The 23,597-nt window shown below is 39.2% G+C and overlaps 1 protein-coding gene across 1 annotated transcript in view; it reads left to right on the plus strand.

The window, feature by feature from the left end:
* The first annotated feature begins 295 nt into the window (after nt 1-295).
* The window catches only part of LOC6040847, a 135,571-nt gene continuing 112,269 nt past the window's right edge, over nt 296-23,597 (plus strand). The window contains exon 1 of the mRNA XM_038255515.1: nt 296-1,845. The gene's annotated coding sequence lies outside the window, so the exon portion shown is untranslated. The remainder of the gene's footprint in view (nt 1,846-23,597) is intronic.

Consider the following 23,597-nt stretch of genomic DNA (forward strand, 5'->3'; position numbering starts at 1 on the left):
TTTGCGTGAGTTCCACCGAGTTGTGTGTTTTTGTGTCGTTTGCTCCGTCACTGACATTGTTGCGACTCAATCTAGTACCTCCTCCATCGCTCTCTCTCGCTCTCTAGTACCTCCCGCTCTCTTTTAGCAGATTCTCTCTCGCGCGTGAGTTCCCTTCACACGATGCGGTGCGTGAGACTGAGTCCTCAGCAGGTCGTTCGTCGGGCTAGAGGACAACCTGTGAGGGGGTGAGTTCCGGGCGCGCGGAAAATGCGGGATGCCATCGTCGTCGTCTTCATCGGGATTGATCTCTCTCCGGTGCGGGGCCCGCGTCAGTATCGAACGAGATTCTTAGCGCTTTGGTACGGTTTTTAACGGAGTCGGTGAATCTCCCGGCGGTGACACCACCCGGGAAAGCTGTGAACGTGTCGACTGACGGCTGGGAAGCCCGGTCGCAAAGGATTTTCCTGTGTGCCTGTGTGGATATTTGCTTTTGGGGCGAAAGTTTTCTCCGGTGGAAATCTTGCGGGATTAGTTTGGAGGTCGCCCGGTGCTGGGGATCTTAGGTGCGGAGTTTCGTGGAATCCTTGAGGGAACTTTTCCGAGGAGTGCCGGGAAATGTCTTTTCCCGGGGGGGATAACAGCAAACTCGTGGAAATCGTGTGATGTAGAGTTATGTAAACAAGTGAATATGACGGCGTTGGGAGGCGTTCGGAAAAGTGTCCGTTGAAGGGAGGGAGATTCCATCAACTTTATCGGGATAGTTTGGCTGAAACTTGGTCCAATCAATCGTGGGAAAGTTTTGAGGAGCAGCGGGGTGAGGAAGGCCCCCTCCTACAAAAAAAGGTCAATTGGATTGAATTGGCCCCGAACCAACCGGGTTTGCCAGCCCGAGTGTGCTCTGATAAGGGTGAATCTCGCTGGGAAAATTTAAAAACAACAAACGGCTGGGAAAAAGTTTTCCCTGACGCGTACTCGTGTGTCCTCGTGAAAACGACGTGATCGTGAAAAAAAGGGACAATCAACGAACCAAAGCAAACAAAATTGGAAAAAAACCGTGCCATAAAGTACGGTAGTTTGTACGAGTGTGTGTGGTTTTGGGGTTTGAAACCGTGGGAGCAAGTGATTTGCCCGACTCAATTTTCCCACACCCCCACTCTCAAGTGGAGTTGGCGCGCGCTTATTGGTGAAGTGAAAATTTCGTTACAAGTTACAAATCTTGTTGGCTCGACAGCAGCCGGAATCGAATAACCGAGGTTGAGTCTTGTGAGCGGTGAAGACCCCTAAAGTGATACCGACTGTGGGAAAATTAGAAAAGTCTAAAATGATGAAGGAAAACAAAGAATGTTTTTTTGCTGTAATTTCTTGATTGGGTTGGCACGCGGCGCTCTAAAAATATAATATTTCCCGTTCGAGACTGGGAAAATCCGGAAAAAGTTTCCACTGGAAGAGGCTTTCCCAGAAGAAATTTGAGAAGAAAAAGAGTTGAGTGAAAAAACGGATCAAAATAAGGCTCCGGTGAGGAAAAAGGATTTCGCACAGACTTGTTGGAGCTCCCGGCAAAAACGAAGAAGACGTCACTGGGGAGAAATCAAGTCGAAGGATATTTTCTTCTCGCAGAAAACACACATACGAGCTGGTCCACGTGTGTGTGTGTGCGCGCGCCATTTCTTTGAGTAAAAGCCGCCCCCTCGATTCACATAGGATTGGTCCCCAGCGTGGAATGTCTTCGACGACGGAAATGTCGGCAGGTTCTGCGGCCGGAATGTGATTTTGAGCTACAGCAGTTTGGACGGTCTACCTTCAGGGAAGAATCGACGAAGAAAAATCCCACCCATTAAGGCACGTGGGGACACACGTGAAAGGGTAAGTTTCGCTGGGGAATTTATTTGAACTTTAAATTGGATTGAGTCGGACTAACTTGGCGGGGAAGAAAATGCTTGAAGCATTCCGATGAGGAATCTGCGCAGTCGTGGGATGCGCACGTTGCTTTGGCGTCGCAAATTGTAAACTCCATGTTTCAAACTTACAAGTAATGATACTATCTAATCAAAAATTTCAACCGTATTGTGCAAATAGCGAATAATTATAACTTAATGCAAATTTAATGGATTTTGAACTAATTTGAAATGGTACCAAAGTTCCTCTCTAATTTCATGAGGTACACGCCTTTGCAGAAACTGGGTTCTATCTAAGTACAAATACAAAAATATTGCTTGATATTTTGTCGTCATCTTAACGACTGAACAAATGAGTACGAACGATTGTTAAAAAACACGACAGTGACTATTCGTGGATTTGACAAGCTTAAAAGTTGATCTAGCTGCTTAACCCTCTATTGCTCATATTTTTTTAGTTTTGTTATGGACCTCCTTTTTTTCGAGCAACTCTGATTTTACGAAAAACTTTACTTTTCTTGTATTATTTTTTTGTTATTTTTGTTTTGTATTTTAATGGGCATTTATCCTGATTCATTTTAGTTTTTTTTTGTAATTTGTAGTTTCAGTCCTATTCTACCAATCATTATCTTTTGCCTATTTGCTGGTTTTCATAATTTTCAGTCAGCTCTTCGAACTTTGTCCGCAGGGCTCTTTTATCAATCAAAAGTTTCGCAAACCAAACGTGCGACGAAAAGTACTCAAGCGCTTATTCTAGTTGACAATATGGATGTCACACTGTGGAGTTGTTCGATATTGGAATCTCGGTAAATGTTTCGACACTCGATCACGTACACCACGCAAATCAAGACTTCCTGCGCGCATGTTTGCGTGTAAGAGCACAAGGTATGTCTTTGTCTGTTGCACCAAAAAACAAAATGCCAGTTTATGGTATGATCGAGCATTAAGAGCAGTCAATCGTTTATTCATTAAAACATACTTTGACTTTAAAATAAAAGGATTGAAATTCAAAAAAAAAATTATTTCCAGCACTTTTGTAAGTTCTTTGTCATATTGGTCATGTGTTGCATACACACCAAAATAAAAAAATATGAGAATTGAAATTACAAGCCTAGGTTTCAACATTCGGATGAAAAGAGTCTTTTTAAAATGCATTTTACAGGCGTACAGTTGCTTTCCAATCATTAGTTTTGAAAATATCGAGGTATTGACGGAATTTTGTTTTCCGCAAAAAAAAACTTTTCCGTGGGACTGTACATTGCTATTTCATCATGCTTACATGCTAAATATGATTATAAACGTGGGAAAATGCATTTTAACTGGTTTTCAATTGATTAAACTATAATTTTCATTAAAATTTTGAAGTTTTTCGAAAAAATATGTTTATTGCCCCTTGATTATTCAGGCCAACTTTGAAGGGAGAGGGGGGGGGGGGGGCGACATAAACTTTGAAAAATATTTGCAACGGCCTTGTCGTGATCGGGGACTTTCTTTTATAATAAAAACACAGATATTTTGCAATCAACAAACAACACGTCTTATTCCATAGAAATTAACCACAAAACTGATTTGACAATCTTCATTCTCTCTTTCGCCGGCCGCGCGCATCTCGTTGTTTTCTCGCTCGTTGTTCTCTCTCGCAGCTCGCTAGCGCGCTCTCGCACTCAATCCACAATCAGCTAACAAGGCAATATTCATGAAGGTGCGCACTTTTGTTGCGCTCTTAACTCTTATTTATGAATTATATAAATCTTATAATAAATACTCATTTAATAATTTATTACATATTCAATCCTGCAACCCATAATCCCTACATTCTCCCTCTTTTCTACTCTCAAGATGACGAATATCAATCATAATTCCTAACAGAAAAATTGCATGAATGCTAAATCAATCAATTTTTTTTTAATTTCCTAAAAGATTTTCGTCGGGTTCCTCGACTTTGTTTTCATGCTGATCTAAATACGAAAGCGCAGTCTTCGAAATGTTTCATCTATGTTGTCCAAGAGACTGACATCCGATCGCAGGAGTTGTAGAAAATTGAATGCGCTGATGAGGTTTAAAATCACATTGTTTTTATTTATTATCATTTTGTGAATATGAAATATAAAACAATGTGTTCTAAATTCAAAAATCTAACATGTTGCTGACTTAAATAACAAATGAAGCATAATTCTGGCGTTTTTAAAGTTTTAAATTTATGTGTACCATAAAAAACAAAGAATAAACATTTCTAAAAATATATACAATGTGGTAATTTATTTAACTTATTTAAAAAAAATCTGAAAACAAAAACTATGACAGGCACAGATATTGTTTTTACTCAAATTTACACTTTGAATTTATGTGCGCCCGCCACGGAGTTCAAACCGATCTATGGATTATGAGCCCAAGCCCAGTGCCACGTCCGATTGATCCACCAGACGGGACTTGAAGGTAAACATAAACTGATTTTAATATTAAATGCAGACGTGAAGAAAAGTATACGTTTGTAATTAATACCCAAAAACACCCAAAATGGATCTACAAGCAAGCTTATTCCTTTCTCATTTTCAATATTTTTATCTGTACTTTTCTGTAATTTATTCCCAACCAAGCTGTACAGCTAAAACAAACAACATTTTTTTTAAATAAAGGCTAGTATGGAGATCGGAAGGAAAGGGGTCAAGAAACAGCTTTACAAACAGCAGAACAAAGGAGAGGGAGCATTTTCTTGAGGCATTTCTTCACCCTATCTGGCTTGCTTTCGCTTCTACTGCTGCCCATTTGAATTTTTTCTTGACCGGTTCCTTCCGATGTGCAAACACCGCTTAATATTGTATCAAAAATTACCGCATTTTAACTAATTTTGAAACTGTTTATAAATCATGGCAAAAATTACTAAAATGCAAAATCAGTAATATTTTCGAAGAATTTGTTTTCATCAGTACCGGTACACTTTTATAAAATAAAAAATAGTCCATATTTCAGTTTAAGATGATTTCTTGAAAAGCAATCTCAATAAATGAAGCAAATTGCAAAAATAATATAAATAATTCAATTAATGCTCAAAATGTGCTTTGCTGCACAAAATACATTTTTTGAAAAAAAAAAAAAATAAAATCAAATGTTGTTTATTTTTGCCACAAAAGCTTTCTTTAAAAAAAAATTACCGATTTAACGATTTTGTTCTGTAAACATTTTTCAACTTTTATATTAAAAATTTTGAACTTTCTATTAATATTCACTTACGCGATCTTTTAACCAGACAAACGATAGTTTTTACCGAATAGTTTTTTTTCTCTGTTGTGTCTACTTAATAATATTTTTGTTTATCTTGAAACAAAACATAGTACAGAAAATATTATTCTAATGAATAAAACAAAATCATGTGGTAAATTGTTGCAATAACAATAAAATATATAAACTGAAATAAATGCCGTTTCGCTATATTCGATTTCTATTATATGTCAAATTAATTTTCTCTTCAAATTGTATTTATTGTAGCTAAGGGTATGGATTCAAGCACTTTTGATATTACCGTAGATTAGATTATTCAATGTTACATTTAATCATGATCAAAACAATGTTTAAAGCAGACATGCATCCGCTCTAACTCCTCTTTTAGAAGAACTTGTTTGGCATTTCACGTAGAAGATACCCAGCATGTTGTGCCAGTGATTAGAATACGCTAATTACGCTTGTCTTTTAGGCTCCCCAAGACCCTGAGAGATTATTTTGAAACCCAACCGAGATATAGGTTAAGAACTCTTAATTGCACTCAAAGAGCTTTTAAGAAGTTCTTCTTGAGAGCTTAAGAGAACATTTACATGAAAATATAGCTAAAATCGGGTTTTCCAATGAACCAAAGTTTTCTACACATTATTCAAGCCAAAACCAAGAGATTTTTACCTAGCAACAAACATAACATTGCTTTAAACGAAAATGCCATCTAGAACAAGCTGAGTGCCGTTAAAAAGAGCTCATAGTGCCGATGCATGTCTGGTTTAAAGTCATATTATTTATATATACCTTCAAAATGTACTGTGCTTATCAGATAACAACAAAAACATATTTTATTCAATTATTCTTGTAGTGCATAGATGTATAGATTGCAATCTGACTACTTTCTCAAAGAGTTCCAGCTCATGCGAAACATTTTTCAAACTACCACCGCAGAGGTCTGTCAGGCTCCAACACGGAGGAGACAATATCCTAACCATAATTTCCTTCAAAACGTATCTTGCTTATCTAAAAACAGCTGAATGATTTTTTTATGTTTTATATTTAAATATTTTGTTTTATTTTTCTCGTAATGTAAAATGGGTTCCAAGCAACTTTGATATATTACTTGAGTAGATTGTTCACAGAAACTTAATCACGATCTTTACGATCCCTGTCAATAATTTCTTTTCTTATTTAAAATTTTAACTTTTTCTTTGCTGATAAACTCCTGTTATGTAATTTGAAAAGTTTGGTTTCATAATTATGTACAATCGATTAAAGAACCCCAAAGTTTCTTTAATTTATTTCAAAATAATGTTTCTCTTAATTTAATTTTGATATATTTACATTACTAAAATTCTGAAAGTTTTTTTTTTAACTCAATAAAATGATACAGTGTTAAAATATAATTTCCATCGCAATTAATGCATGATTTTGAACTATTTTGATACAAATAACAGATATTGCATTGAAAAATAAAAATAAATATAATAAATATTTCCTAGTTTTTTCAAAATAATGTTTTTTTTTTTCGTTGGTTAAATTGTCACTCATACTTCTCAACTCAAAATTAATCTTTAAATATTTGTATTACTTTCTGTTGTGACGCAACGCTCTCACACTTTATATTATATTTTAAGCATTTCTGATGATTAATCATTCCTTTATTTATTATTTCAAAATGCATCAAATTAATTAATAAGTGAATTATTTTACCTTTTTTTAAACTAATAATGTATTGTTCATGTTAACGACTACTTAAATTTTTACTTCCCTGTGAAATAATGTTGGGTTTCAAGCAACTTTTGTATCACAGCTGAGTAAATCGATTAAAGTAACAATTAACCATAACAACAATCAATATGGAATACTAAATCATTAACGTCTTTCAATTTAGAGGTTTATCTTTCAAGAGAGGACAACTCCAGTTTTAGTGACAACCGTTTTAGTCCTATTCGATGAATTTAAAATCATTTTTAGGTAGTTCACAGACATAACGCCAAAATACATATTGCTTTATTTGTGGATACCAAAAAGTGCTCGCTTTCACATTTAAATTTATTTATTCATTTTCTTAGGTCAATTTCTTTTGTGATGTTAAAGACGGTCCTTAATTGAATGAAAAGATTTGCTGAACAATATATTTTTAAAATCCATAAGGCTCCTTCTGCGAAGTTATTTAAAAAAAATCATCACAAATGTCTGTCGGGTTCCTTTATCGAGGAGGTTGTTATCTGACTGCTTTCGCAAAGAACTCCAGCACAGATTATTCATTTTTTTTTTAAATCTGACTACCATCGCAGAGGTCTGTCAGGCTCCAACACAGAGGAGACTTTTTTCTGACCACCATCGCAGAGGTCTGTCAGGCTCCAACACAGAGGAGACTTTTTTCTGACTACCATCGCAGAGGTCTGTCAGGCTCCAACACAGAGGAGACTTTTTTTCTGACTACCATCGCAGAGGTCTGTCAGGCTCCAACACAGAGGAGACTTTTTTCTGACTACCATCGCAGAGGTCTGTCAGGCTCCAACACAGAGGAGACTTTTTTCTGACTACCATCGCAGAGGTCTGTCAGGCTCCAACACAGAGGAGATTTTTTTCTGACTACCATCGCAGAGGTCTGTCAGGCTCCAACACAGAGGAGACTTTTTTCTGACTACCATCGCAGAGGTCTGTCAGGCTCCAACACAGAGGAGACTTTTTTCTGACTACCATCGCAGAGGTCTGTCAGGCTCCAACACAGAGGAGACTTTTTCTGACTACCATCGCAGAGGTCTGTCAGGCTCCAACACAGAGGAGACTTTTTTCTGACTACCATCGCAGAGGTCTGTCAGGCTCCAACACAGAGGAGACTTTTTTCTGACTACCATCGCAGAGGTCTGTCAGGCTCCAACACAGAGGAGACTTTTTTCTGACTACCATCGCAGAGGTCTGTCAGGCTCCAACACAGAGGAGACTTTTTTCTGACTACCATCGCAGAGGTCTGTCAGGCTCCAACACAGAGGAGACTTTTTTCTGACTACCATCGCAGAGGTCTGTCAGGCTCCAACACAGAGGAGACTTTTTTCTGACTACCATCGCAGAGGTCTGTCAGGCTCCAACACAGAGGAGACTTTTTTCTGACTACCATCGCAGAGGTCTGTCAGGCTCCAACACAGAGGAGACTTTTTTCTGACTACCATCGCAGAGGTCTGTCAGGCTCCAACACAGAGGAGACTTTTTTCTGACTACCATCGCAGAGGTCTGTCAGGCTCCAACACAGAGGAGACTTTTTTCTGACTACCATCGCAGAGGTCTGTCAGGCTCCAACACAGAGGAGACTTTTTTCTGACTACCATCGCAGAGGTCTGTCAGGCTCCAACACAGAGGAGACTTTTTTCTGACTACCATCGCAGAGGTCTGTCAGGCTCCAACACAGAGGAGATTTTTTCTGACTACCATCGCAGAGGTCTGTCAGGCTCCAACACAGAGGAGACTTTTTTCTGACTACCATCGCAGAGGTCTGTCAGGCTCCAACACAGAGGAGACTTTTTTCTGACTACCATCGCAGAGGTCTGTCAGGCTCCAACACAGAGGAGACTTTTTTCTGACTACCATCGCAGAGGTCTGTCAGGCTCCAACACAGAGGAGACTTTTTTTCTGACTACCATCGCAGAGGTCTGTCAGGCTCCAACACAGAGGAGACTTTTTTCTGACTACCATCGCAGAGGTCTGTCAGGCTCCAACACAGAGGAGACTTTTTTCTGACTACCATCGCAGAGGTCTGTCAGGCTCCAACACAGAGGAGACTTTTTCTGACTACCATCGCAGAGGTCTGTCAGGCTCCAACACAGAGGAGACTTTTTTCTGACTACCATCGCAGAGGTCTGTCAGGCTCCAACACAGAGGAGACTTTTTTCTGACTACCATCGCAGAGGTCTGTCAGGCTCCAACACAGAGGAGACTTTTTTCTGACTACCATCGCAGAGGTCTGTCAGGCTCCAACACAGAGGAGACTTTTTTCTGACTACCATCGCAGAGGTCTGTCAGGCTCCAACACAGAGGAGACTTTTTTTCTGACTACCATCGCAGAGGTCTGTCAGGCTCCAACACAGAGGAGACTTTTTTCTGACTACCATCGCAGAGGTCTGTCAGGCTCCAACACAGAGGAGACTTTTTCTGACTACCATCGCAGAGGTCTGTCAGGCTCCAACACAGAGGAGACTTTTTTCTGACTACCATCGCAGAGGTCTGTCAGGCTCCAACACAGAGGAGACTTTTTTCTGACTACCATCGCAGAGGTCTGTCAGGCTCCAACACAGAGGAGACTTTTTTCTGACTACCATCGCAGAGGTCTGTCAGGCTCCAACACAGAGGAGACTTTTTTTCTGACTACCATCGCAGAGGTCTGTCAGGCTCCAACACAGAGGAGACTTTTTTCTGACTACCATCGCAGAGGTCTTTCAGGCTCCAACACAGAGGAGACTTTTTTCTGACTACCATCGCAGAGGTCTGTCAGGCTCCAACACAGAGGAGACTTTTTTCTGACTACCATCGCAGAGGTCTGTCAGGCTCCAACACAGAGGAGACTTTTTTCTGACTACCATCGCAGAGGTCTGTCAGGCTCCAACACAGAGGAGACTTTTTTCTGACTACCATCGCAGAGGTCTGTCAGGCTCCAACACAGAGGAGACTTTTTTCTGACTACCATCGCAGAGGTTTGTCAGGCTCCAACACAGAGGAGACTTTTTTCTGACTACCATCGCAGAGGTCTGTCAGGCTCCAACACAGAGGAGACTTTTTTCTGACTACCATCGCAGAGGTCTGTCAGGCTCCAACACAGAGGAGACTTTTTTCTGACTACCATCGCAGAGGTCTGTCAGGCTCCAACACAGAGGAGACTTTTTCTGACTACCATCGCAGAGGTCTGTCAGGCTCCAACACAGAGGAGACTTTTTCTGACTACCATCGCAGAGGTCTGTCAGGCTCCAACACAGAGGAGACTTTTTTCTGACTACCATCGCAGAGGTCTGTCAGGCTCCAACACAGAGGAGACTTTTTTCTGACTACCATCGCAGAGGTCTGTCAGGCTCCAACACAGAGGAGACTTTTTTCTGACTACCATCGCAGAGGTCTGTCAGGCTCCAACACAGAGGAGACTTTTTCTGACTACCATCGCAGAGGTCTGTCAGGCTCCAACACAGAGGAGACTTTTTTCTGACTACCATCGCAGAGGTCTGTCAGGCTCCAACACAGAGGAGACTTTTTTCTGACTACCATCGCAGAGGTCTGTCAGGCTCCAACACAGAGGAGACTTTTTTCTGACTACCATCGCAGAGGTCTGTCAGGCTCCAACACAGAGGAGACTTTTTTCTGACTACCATCGCAGAGGTCTGTCAGGCTCCAACACAGAGGAGACTTTTTTCTGACTACCATCGCAGAGGTCTGTCAGGCTCCAACACAGAGGAGACTTTTTTCTGACTACCATCGCAGAGGTCTGTCAGGCTCCAACACAGAGGAGACTTTTTTCTGACTACCATCGCAGAGGTCTGTCAGGCTCCAACACAGAGGAGACTTTTTCTGACTACCATCGCAGAGGTCTGTCAGGCTCCAACACAGAGGAGACTTTTTTCTGACTACCATCGCTGAGGTCTGTCAGGCTCCAACACAGAGGAGACTTTTTTCTGACTACCATCGCAGAGGTCTGTCAGGCTCCAACACAGAGGAGACTTTTTTCTGACTACCATCGCAGAGGTCTGTCAGGCTCCAACACAGAGGAGACTTTTTTCTGACTACCATCGCAGAGGTCTGTCAGGCTCCAACACAGAGGAGACTTTTTTCTGACTACCATCGCAGAGGTCTGTCAGGCTCCAACACAGAGGAGACTTTTTTCTGACTACCATCGCAGAGGTCTGTCAGGCTCCAACACAGAGGAGACTTTTTTCTGACTACCATCGCAGAGGTCTGTCAGGCTCCAACACAGAGGAGACTTTTTTCTGACTACCATCGCAGAGGTCTGTCAGGCTCCAACACAGAGGAGACTTTTTTCTGACTACCATCGCAGAGGTCTGTCAGGCTCCAACACAGAGGAGACTTTTTTCTGACTACCATCGCAGAGGTCTGTCAGGCTCCAACACAGAGGAGACTTTTTTCTGACTACCATCGCAGAGGTCTGTCAGGCTCCAACACAGAGGAGACTTTTTTCTGACTACCATCGCAGAGGTCTGTCAGGCTCCAACACAGAGGAGACTTTTTTCTGACTACCATCGCAGAGGTCTGTCAGGCTCCAACACAGAGGAGACTTTTTTCTGACTACCATCGCAGAGGTCTGTCAGGCTCCAACACAGAGGAGACTTTTTTCTGACTACCATCGCAGAGGTCTGTCAGGCTCCAACACAGAGGAGACTTTTTTCTGACTACCATCGCAGAGGTCTGTCAGGCTCCAACACAGAGGAGACTTTTTTCTGACTACCATCGCAGAGGTCTGTCAGGCTCCAACACAGAGGAGACTTTTTTCTGACTACCATCGCAGAGGTCTGTCAGGCTCCAACACAGAGGAGACTTTTTTCTGACTACCATCGCAGAGGTCTGTCAGGCTCCAACACAGAGGAGACTTTTTTCTGACTACCATCGCAGAGGTCTGTCAGGCTCCAACACAGAGGAGACTTTTTTCTGACTACCATCGCAGAGGTCTGTCAGGCTCCAACACAGAGGAGACTTTTTTCTGACTACCATCGCAGAGGTCTGTCAGGCTCCAACACAGAGGAGACTTTTTTCTGACTACCATCGCAGAGGTCTGTCAGGCTCCAACACAGAGGAGACTTTTTTCTGACTACCATCGCAGAGGTCTGTCAGGCTCCAACACAGAGGAGACTTTTTTCTGACTACCATCGCAGAGGTCTGTCAGGCTCCAACACAGAGGAGACTTTTTTCTGACTACCATCGCAGAGGTCTGTCAGGCTCCAACACAGAGGAGACTTTTTTCTGACTACCATCGCAGAGGTCTGTCAGGCTCCAACACAGAGGAGACTTTTTTCTGACTACCATCGCAGAGGTCTGTCAGGCTCCAACACAGAGGAGACTTTTTTCTGACTACCATCGCAGAGGTCTGTCAGGCTCCAACACAGAGGAGACTTTTTCTGACTACCATCGCAGAGGTCTGTCAGGCTCCAACACAGAGGAGACTTTTTTCTGACTACCATCGCAGAGGTCTGTCAGGCTCCAACACAGAGGAGACTTTTTTCTGACTACCATCGCAGAGGTCTGTCAGGCTCCAACACAGAGGAGACTTTTTTCTGACTACCATCGCAGAGGTCTGTCAGGCTCCAACACAGAGGAGACTTTTTTCTGACTACCATCGCAGAGGTCTGTCAGGCTCCAACACAGAGGAGACTTTTTTCTGACTACCATCGCAGAGGTCTGTCAGGCTCCAACACAGAGGAGACTTTTTTTTCTGACTACCATCGCAGAGGTCTGTCAGGCTCCAACACAGAGGAGACTTTTTTTCTGACTACCATCGCAGAGGTCTGTCAGGCTCCAATAGAAGAGACTTCAAAATTAACTATGACTAATCAATTATAACGGCAAAAAACGTTGCTCAAAGCAAATTTCAAAGCAAAACATTGATTGTCAATTTCTGCATAAATCTATAAAATTTTCATTAGAATTCTAAAACGATCGTTTTCAATTTTCTTCAAGCAACAATCTAATATTGCATCAAATTCACAGTAACAATTTTTCGTCAATAATAACAACAATCAAATCTTCATTCAAATGAGAACTAAACATTTTTTCATTAACCATAAAATTAATAATCAAATTTTGCATCAACTTCAAAACAAAACATTGGTCATCAATTACCATATAAACAATCAAATATTGCGTCAAATTTAAAACTCAAAATTGCCCATCATAAAACAACAATCAAATATTGCATGCAACCGAAAAAAATACCGTTCTATAATAACAAAACTCAAATTCAGAAAACAAATCTTGGCCTTCGATTGCCACAACAAAAAGCAAATCTATCATCATATTCAAAATAATAACTGGTTTTCGATTACCACAATATCAATCAAACCTCGTATCTTACTCGAAACAAAATATTGGTTTTCATTTATCGCAAAAATAAGCAAATTTGTCATCTTATCATAACAAAACATTGTCCATTAATTCCCTCATCAACAATCAAATCTTTCAATCAAAATTAAACCTGTAAATTTTGTAATTTGTGATTTTATTGGACTTTGCATCAAGTCATTGCCACAACAAGCATATCTTTCACTAAATTTAAAACAAAACTAACAAGAAGCAAATATTTATCTTATTCAAAAATAAACATTGGTCTTCAATTACCAAAATAACCAGCATCCAATCCAAAATAAAAATAAAAATAATGATCATCAATAATAACAACAATCCATAACAATCAAATTTTGCATCAAATTCAAAACAAAACATTGGTCGTCAATTATAATAACAACAATAAAATTCAAACAACAAATTTGATTTCAATTACCAAAACAACAACTAAATTATCTACCTTCAGTCGCAAACGAATACTCCATCAAATTCAAAACGAAATATTGATTTTCAATTTCCACAATCTTGTCAAATCTTTTGTCAAATTATAAACAAAATATTGATTTTCATCAATCACAAAAATAAGAAAAAAAATTGAAGTCTAATTCGTAACAAAACATTGGAGTTCAATTTCCACAACAACAATTATACATTGCATCAAATTAAAAACAAAACATTGGTCGTCAATCAAAACAACAACAATCAAATCTAAAGCAAAAATGTGATTGTACTAAAACAATCAAATTTCGAGCAAATTATTTGCCTTCAAATTCCACCATAAACTTAGAATAAAACATTGGTTTTCAATAATCACAACGAAAAGCCAAACTTACTACTTCAAAACAAAACATTCGTTCCCAATATCACAACAACAAGCAAATCATTCATTAAATTCAAGACCGTCAATTATCGCAGAAAGTTGTATGTCTTTTATCAATTTCAAATAACAAGTTCAAGCAAAAATCTACCTGTTTCAAAACACAGGCAAAACAACAAAGCGAAACCTTGGACCTGCATCCTGGCAGGTAAACAAAACTGTTGGATTTCACAACACAACAATTCAAGCAAAACAAATGATCTTTCATGAATCAAAAGGTTCGACTTACCGGACTGTGCCATTGTCGTGATCGGGGACTTTCTTTTATAATAAAAACACAGATATTTTGCAATCAACAAACAACACGTCTCATTCCATAGAAATTAACCACAAAACTGATTTGACAATCTTCATTCTCTCTTTCGCCGGCCGCGCGCATCTCGTTGTTTTCTCGCTCGTTGTTCTCTCTCGCAGCTCGCTAGCGCGCTCTCGCACTCAATCCACAATCAGCTAACAAGGCAATATTCATGAAGGTGCGCACTTTTTGTTGCGCTCTTAACTCTTATTTATGAATTATATAAATCTTATAATAAATACTCATTTAATAATTTATTACATATTCAATCCTGCAACCCATAATCCCTACAGGCCTAAGTGTTTTTTTTGCAAATCACGTTTAAGTGACATAAAGTTAAATTATAAATCATATTTTTTTTAACGTGTAGCATTTTTTCAGTGTAGTCCTTATCCATACCTACAACTTTGCCGAACACACCAAATCGATCAAAAAATTCCTTCAAAAGATACAGATTTTTGAATTTCCATACATAATTTTTGTATGGACAGTTGCCAAATTTGTATGGAAAATTTAATGGACAAATATGGATTCTTTGCGCATACCAAAAGCATCATGAAAGTTTCAGCCGGATCAAAAAATACAAAAATGAAATAAAAAAAAGACCGATTTCGTAGAGAATTGCTTAATGTATGAGCCCAGAAGCCTGGGTTTTGAATCATAAGTTGAAGAAAAATAACTGATTCGAAGATTTTTGCATCAGCAGGATGCCCAAGAATTTTTTGGTATTTTTTTGTTAATTCTCCTGGCAAAAAAATTTGTGGCAATTATCAGATTAATTTTATTTTTTTATTGGTTGTACTCATCTTTCCAAACCAATCATCCTGCCAATCTTTGCAACCGTTTCAATTTTAGATTTCCCATCTACAAAACCATGACCGGGAACCGCCCATCACTCTCACCTGAGCCCCGAACCGATTCGCAAAAGTTTTCTCCAATTAATCTAGAATTAGTTGGCCTAACAAACGACCCTAACCTTTCAACCCCTCGCTCCCCTCCCCACACCCTGCTCGTTTGTCCGTTACAAATCCCACCCTCCCACTTGCTCAGACACTGGACCCTCGAACACCTTCGTGTGATCTATCGAACCACATCACACAACGGCACACACACCTTTTCGATTCCCAGGACTCTTTCTATCTTACTTATTCTTCTTGGGTTCCTGTCGATTTGCCAGTTGGTGAAAAAGGTTACCAACTTTGTTAGCACTGTTAAAAAATCTAGATTTAATTATTTTAGGACAAGTACACGAAATGTTTATTTCAATCAGAATTATAAAACATTTGAATAAGTTTAATCGAAAATTTCAGAGTTTTCTACATAAATCCAAAATTTTCTCACTGTTCAACACGTGTTAGAATGAATGTGTTTGCATGTTGGTGTACCTTACCGGGCGTGTCGGTCGAATGGATCACATAATGAATTACGGCACCATTCATCTCTCTATCTATCTCGGTTGGTTTGGCAATGTTCTGGTTTTTCTAACCCTCCCTACTCTGGCTGAGAGTAGTAGTCCGGAAGAGGTCCGGCTGTCAGCTCTTGTCGGGTTCCCCATAGTTGAACTTCACACCAATTGACAGGAGCCATTCATCAGAGGACTTCTTAGGGAAAAGAAGAGGGCTGGAGGTCAGGACAAAGGACGCAGCGCTCAGTCAAGATTGTGCCCTGGGAAAGGTCTTCCGACTGTTCGCACTTGCTTCAGAGGAAGACAGATTCGGTCCATTCCGTTATTCTACTTGACCTGGCAATGAGTAGCTCTAATGTCAGTTGGCACACATGCACACAGGTACGTGTGCTAGGAGGAACGATGGGTTTTAGGAGGTTCGATGACACCTTGCCGGCGTTGCGAGTGACCAGGTTTTGGATACCTTTTTTTGTTCTATCCATTATCGTTAGAGACGTGTGTCACCGGTACACTGAATGTTTTGAAAGAATGTGATCGAGAAGGGAAGAAAGAAATTTAATTAGATTTAGGAACGGTGTGTCTTTTGGCAATATTGATAAAGGCCTGACAAAGATTTGTTTAAATTTTTTATCTTTCCTGTAAGTTTTACGAACACATTTTTCGATTAAAGTGAGTATAACATTATTTAAACTTAATACATTGCCCTGGGAAAAGCTAACGTTCTTGAAAAAATACAGAAATCAAATGCTGACAAAACACAGGACCGATTTAACGAGTCTTCATAAACATTTTATGCTGATTTGGTTAAAGCATTGTTGAGATATCGTGGCACCTGTTAGGACGTTGCAAATGTTTTTTTAAAAAAATATGTCCTTCGACTATGGGGGGCAAAAATAAAACATGTATTAAAATTAAAATGACAGGCCAAGATTTTTTTAAACGCATTATAAACCAATCCAGTTGTTTGGCAAATTTGTTTTCAAAATATCTAAATATTTAAGAAATATTTTTTTACTTAAAAATGCTTAGGCGGTACTTTGATCTGACGTTATATGAAATTTTTAACTATTTTCAAACGGGCCTAAACATGCCTTATTTTAGATTGTTTGTAGTTGATTAGACTTCCAAAAACTTTTTTTAGTATTCAAAAAAGGTGTCTTTGCTATTTTTAAGTCGGTTTTGAAAAATATTTGCAATGGTCTTATTTCAAACTGATAACTTCAGGTATAGCTAGGCAATGATACATCCAAGTTTCCCTCGGTTTATTTTTCCGAGACATCATGATTAAACCGAGCCACGTAGCCAAGTGGTAACGCTTCCGCCTCGTAAGCGGTAGATCGGGGTTCAAATCCCGGATCGGACCAACACAACTGGTGATCTTTTCCCTTCTGGAATCGATTGCTTAGTAAAGGGAAGGTAGTGTATCATCACAAACTGGACCTTATCACGACACCTTAGGGAGGCGACCTATGGAATGTTAACATTAACCCTAACATGTTAACATTAAGTTGAGCATGAAACTGCCACTGAATCCGCTTTATAAATGCCGGCCCCGATACTCTTCAAGGATGTTCCCCTCAGGAACTGGGAAAGATTTACTTACATGATTAAAAAAAAATCGGCACGTCTGATATTTGGCACCATGAAAGAAGGGCTCTTTTCCGATATTTTGCGGGGTTCGGCAAATTATTTCGTTGGGGGTTTTAGATTTTTTTTGGTTTTATATGATTTTTCTTCAAAAAAGTAGATGGAAATCGATGGGTTCATATTCAAATCCATCAAATTTCTTATGAATGTGGCTCAAGAGACTCTAAATAACATATTTAACCTCGGATAACAAGTTTCCAACCCAAATTTACCAGTTTTCTAGCTTTCTTTTAAATAACCCCAAAATCCAAGCTTGAACTTCAAAACAGCTGAAAACGATAAAATAGAATTTGTCATGAAAATACAGCAACAGATTGCCCGGATACAAATTCGAGCATAAAACATTGCTAAACTTAGAGTATTTCATTAAAAAGCTATCCCAACATTATTTTTTCAATTCTCTGACACACCACACTATATTGTTTTGAATCATTTTCGAATCAATCACATTGTAGAAAACAATTTTCTGAACAATTTCCAGAAAAAAGCATCAATTTTGGTTTAATATAAGCAGTAGGGTGGGTACGTTTTTCAAAAAGTTCTCCAATCAATTTTTAGTATGGTTCCCCTTGTAGGGCATGTCCATAGGGACTTTCATGCCAAACATCAGCTCATTTGGTTGTAAACTGGCTGCGCGCATTAGGGTTAAAGTTTACATGGAAATTACTATGGAAAATTGGAACTTTTTGTTCAAACGCTCCTACAGGTCCTGGAAAATCACGCCCCAACTTCTGGTATGGTCAAGCCTATGGGAAATGGTCTGGAGAACACTTTTCCCGAAGAGAGCATATTGATTCGTTGTCCCTAGACCTGGCGCATCGGCAAACAATCCGATGTCTCCGGAATCAACGGTTTTCCCTCAAAAAGCATCAAATTTTCCTTAGCATGCTATGAAAGCTCGATGAACACCGCGACGCCATACGTCAGGCAGCTACCACGTGGGTGAGAAACTGCTGGAATATTCCATTGCAAACCTTCTTTTAACTAAAAAATGTTGATTTCGAGTAATCCTGATATTATTTAGTCGAATTCAGAATCTTTGCATAGCAAATTTCTATTTTTTTGCAAATATTTCAACCACGTGGTAGCTGCCTGACGTATGGCGTCGTGGTGTTCATCAAGCTCTCATAGCATGCTAAGGAAAATTTGATGCTTTTTCAGGGAAAACCGTTGATTCCGGAGACATCGGATTGTTTGCCGATGCGCCAGGTCTAGGGACAACGAATCCATATGCTCTCTTCGGGAAAAGTGTTCTCCAGACCATTTCCCATAGGCTTGACCATACCAGAAGTTGGGGCGTGATTTTCCAGGACCTGTAGGAGCGTTTGAACAAAAAGTTCCAATTTTCCATAGTAATTTCCATTTAAACTTTAACCCTAATGCGCGCAGCCAGTTTACAACCAAATGAGCTGATATTTGGCATGAAAGTCCCTATGGGCATGCCCTACAAGGGGAACCATACTAAAACTTGATCAGAGAACTTTTTGAAAAACGTACCCACCCTAATAAGCAGAGATATACTAAAATTCGTGAAATAAAAAGTGACTTTCTCCAAAATTTCTGGATTTAATTCCCATTCAAAAGATGGGGAGTTACAATATTTCAGGCTATTTATACAGAATGGACATGGAAACTTTAAAAAATCTGTATCTTGAAAGGACATTTTTTGATAGATCTGGTGTTTTCGGCAAACTTGTTTGTTGTGATTAGACATTTTTAGAAGATTTAGCTGATGCAAGAAATCTTTCAAATTTTCAAGACTATATTTTTCAATTTCGCAAAAAAACTTCATTTATTTTTAGGAACTTATAAAATCGGTTTTTGCGCTGAAGCAAAATCTGGTACAAAAAAATATGATTTCTGGAAAATACGAAAAAATACGGTCTTAGAAAATTTTAAAACTTTAAAATTCCTTTTTGTCCAAGTGCATCGTATAAAAGTTATAAGCATTTAAAATTTATGATTTCAAAAAAAATTATAACATAAAGTGCTTCTTTACACTTTGTTGATCGGACACTGGTTGCAAAGTATTATACCAATTTTAAAATGACGCTTTGCTTTCCAATTGGTTCAATTCTCAAAGTTATGAAATTAAATTTATAAGAAATTCTCTGGCCCTAAAAACTCCTTATCTTTAAATCGTCAGCCTAGGTTCAATCCCGGAAGGTCCCGGTGGCAAATTTTGAGAAGAGATTTGTCTGATCACGCCTTCCGTCGGACAAGGAAGTAAATGTTGGCCCCGGTCTAACCTAGTGGTAAGGTCGTTAGCTCAGTCCAGGTGCAGGAGTCTTCTCCTTGGGTCCTGTCTCGGTGGAGTCGCTGGTAGACAGTTGGACTAACAATCCAAAGGTCGTCAGTTCGAATCTCGGGGTGGATGGAAGCTAAGGTGTAAAAAGAGATTTGCAATTGCCTCAACAATCAAGCCTTTGGAACCTAGTTTCGAGTAGGAATCTCGCAGTTTTTCGAAGTTTTAACCCCTAAAACTGTGTGCTTTTGAAAGTTTTTTTTCGGAAAGTTCAGCAAATTTTGCACAAGAAACCCTGAGCACGTTTGATGTGGCTCGTACACTGCATGAATACGGGATTTTTTCTGCGATTTTTGCAGCAGTTCATTAACCCAATTAACATACAATAGATTTTTTCCAGAAATCATATTTTTTAAATCTATAAAGCTTTCACCTTTTCAAAATGATACTTGTATCAAAAAGTAGTTGTCTTTTTAGAAGCGTTATTAAAAAATTCCACAACCCTTGACAAACTAAGCTTGCTCCTATCATTTCACAACACCAAGATGTGTCCTTTGATGATTAAAGCCCTACCGCGCACAAAGCTTTGGCACCCTTTTCCGTAAGAAAAGCTCCTCCACTCTCTGTTTGCACAATCAATTCATCTATATGCAAAGCATCTTTATTAAGAGGATTGTCGCCGGCATTGTCTTGGTGGCGCTGGAAACTTGATGTGCTCCTCTGGAAATAGACACACTCACACATGGTGTTCGCACCTTCACTTCTGGCGAAAATGGACAACGTTTTAGCAGTGCTTTAGAATGAAATGCTTCAAGTTTGACGTTAGGGTCAGATGTAAACAGTAGAAAAATGTGTAAATTTGGAAGGTTGAATATTACTTTTTTAATGATGCAATTTTACCTCAGCTTAGACTGCAAAAGTGACATAACATCAGAAAAAATGGTAAAATTACACATTTTGAGAGGTATAATTACGCGTATTCCTTCCCAGATGTAATATTACCATTTTTTTATTGTTTATTATTGAAAATAGGAACTTTTATGCTCTCAATGTCATTTGAACAATAGTTTTCAAAAATATATTCAAAGTTAAAATTAAATTATCCCAAAACACAACCCCCTACCGTAAGTGTGAACGATTGTTCGATGGAAGAAAGCTGGTTGTTAAGCCTATCAGAAGTTTCACACTCACCCACCTGACTGCTAAAGCTCAGACCGTATTCAGGGAACAGCAAACACAGCAGCTACACCAGGTTCGGTTCCGGTGAGTGTGAAACGAAAACTGATTATAAGTTGACAGAAAGTGAGAAAGTGTCTTCTGCTGTGTTTTCTTTGTGTATGTGGAGAAAGGTGCTAGTTGACTGGGGATTTTCCCCCCTCTGAGTCCCAAGTGGGAGTTGGAAGGGTACTGTGCACGTAGGAAGGACTTATTGCTGCCAGTGAGACTGGGTTGGAATGGCTTCAAGAGAGGATTTTGAATTATTCACAGAAGTGAATTAAGTTGTTCATGTTTTTATTTGAATGCGATTTAACACATTGGCGTTGAGGAGTCTTTAAGCGAAATTTAGTTTGGCCTTGCTGAATATAGAAATTTCTCTTTATTATGTTCATTTTTAGTTTTAGTAAATAAATTAATGCGTCGATACAAAAATACTTTGTAATAAATCTTGAATCGGTTCCCATTTTCACACGTAGATTTGGGTTCCCATGTTTAAATCATTCTTCAACGTCTGATTTACATCTCCCCAAACCAAAAAATGAAACAAGTGGCTGTGCTGATACGCAGCTGTACAACTCACACTTTTAATCAGCAAAATAGCACCCTCGTATCGGGGCAAACACCCCGGAATATTTGTATTTTCCAGCTGCTTATATTTACTTTTCCATTTAACTTTTCACCGGTGAAAGACGCCGTCTTCCGACGGATCTTTCTCCCCCCGAATCGATCGCCTGTCAGTGTGCCTTTCCCCGCTCGGTGTGATTTACGGAATACCTTTATTCTCAACTTACGTTATTTTCGCTTTTTTCCGGAATTTGCGAGCCAAGTCGAAATTCGCCTCCGTTTACAGTTTGAAGGTGGAAAAAATGTGAAAGTTTTTTTTTTTGTATGTACCCTCCCTGCTGATAGACAGCTCGACAGACATGGGAGTTCCACCCCAAAGATTTTCGCTCCTTTTTTTCGCAAGAAAGTATGCAGGTACTCCCCGGTTTACCCGGATTCTTCTGCAAACAGGTCGATTTGTTCTTTTTCATCTTGAAAGAGCGTTTTGTTTTTTTTTTCCTTTCGACAAGAAAATTCCGCCCGATGTTACCATCCCCTTGTAACGATTCTCCCTCGTTTGGCCAAGATGACACGACGACGACAAGCTGAACAGATGCAATTTATAACCTGCAAAATGCTTATCGACTTTCCCTTCCCCCTGCCAACCAAATGTTACCAACGGAATGGTTTTATGGTTGTGTGAGTGTGTGGGGGAATTTTTACTGTGTGTTGTGTCACTCCTTTTGAATCATTACTCAAATCGTTTTACGAGATGCTGCAGTAGTCGATTTCGATATTACACTTCACATTTTTGGCATGAACATCTTAACAGTGTTCTTTTACGACAACTTGATGTGATCTTATGCTTGGAGTAGTACACTTTCGGTGAAATGACCCATCTCAATTACAAGCTACTGGAAGTATGAGCAAAGAATAATTTGAAATTTGAAATTAATTTACCTGTTAAAACAGTTCCTGAACCAAAATTTTAACAATCAGTTACTGAAATCAACTTTCGGTGAAATGAGCAAAGTTTTTTGAACAATTTGTAAGAACTAGATTAAGATAAGAGTAATATAAATCGACTTTCGGTGAAATGACCTAATCTATTTGAACGCATACACAGAAAAAAATAATGTAAATTTGGAAGCTGTAATTTTGGAAGGTTGAATATTACCTATTCTATGATGTAATTTTACCTCAATTTAGACTGAAAAAGTGACATTACACCAGAAAAGTGGTAAAATTACACATTTCCATAGGTAAAATTACACCTTTTTTCTGACATAAAAGATGTACCCCTTCCCAGATGTAATATTACCATGATTTTTTTCTGTGTGTATACTGACCTTAAGAGTGAGCAAATAATAACTGAAAACAGCTTTTGGTGAAATGACCGCTTTTTTAAATTTGCTGAGATGAGAGCAACTGACATTAATTTCGGTGAAATGACCCAGTCTGTTTGAACACTTTCTGACCATTGAAGTGTGAATATATAACTTGAATGACATTTCGGTGAATTATCCCAATCTATTTAAAATGTTTTTGTACACGAGTGTGAGAAAAGTGCTTCAAAAATCCTCTTTCGGTGAAATGACCCTCCGTATAAAAACTAATTTCCTGAATTTCAGCAGAAGCAAAAAAAAAAAAACACCTGAAATCGAATTTCTTCGCCGTTTTGCTGATGCTACAATATTACTCGAAATCACACCGACAGTCGTTTTTCTGTGTTCCTCTCTGCCCGTCTCACCAACTCACTCTCTTACTTACAACAGTGAGTCGATCCAAAATATCAGTCACGCGAGTAAAAAGCATGAAAAAGCGCGGCGACACATTTCAACTGAGTTACGCGCGATAACCGAGCAAAAAAACTCAGCGAGTGTGAGTGATTTTATCCCTTTCGGCGGATTTCGGTAATAAAGTTTTGTTTCATCCGGTGAAATGTGTGTTGGTGGGGGGAGCACTGGCGGTGTCGATGACGACGACGAGACACTTGGGGGCACCATATGTGTAAAGTTTTACGAGGGTTGTAGATTTTACTCTTTTTTTCAGTGGAAAAGTTCTTCGCTTGAGGAGGCATGAGCGGGGTCACGGTAGGAAAACATAATGTGAACTTTTCGTTGCTTTTGCAGAACCTTGGATGTGAATCAGGGTTCGAATTACATTACACTTCTGTTAAACTTAATTGGAAAAAAATGCAGAAATAATTTTAAAAAAATATGAAA

The sequence above is a fragment of the Culex quinquefasciatus genome, chromosome 2, assembly GCF_015732765.1.
Source record: "Culex quinquefasciatus strain JHB chromosome 2, VPISU_Cqui_1.0_pri_paternal, whole genome shotgun sequence".
In the NCBI taxonomy this organism is placed as follows: domain Eukaryota; kingdom Metazoa; phylum Arthropoda; class Insecta; order Diptera; family Culicidae; genus Culex; species Culex quinquefasciatus.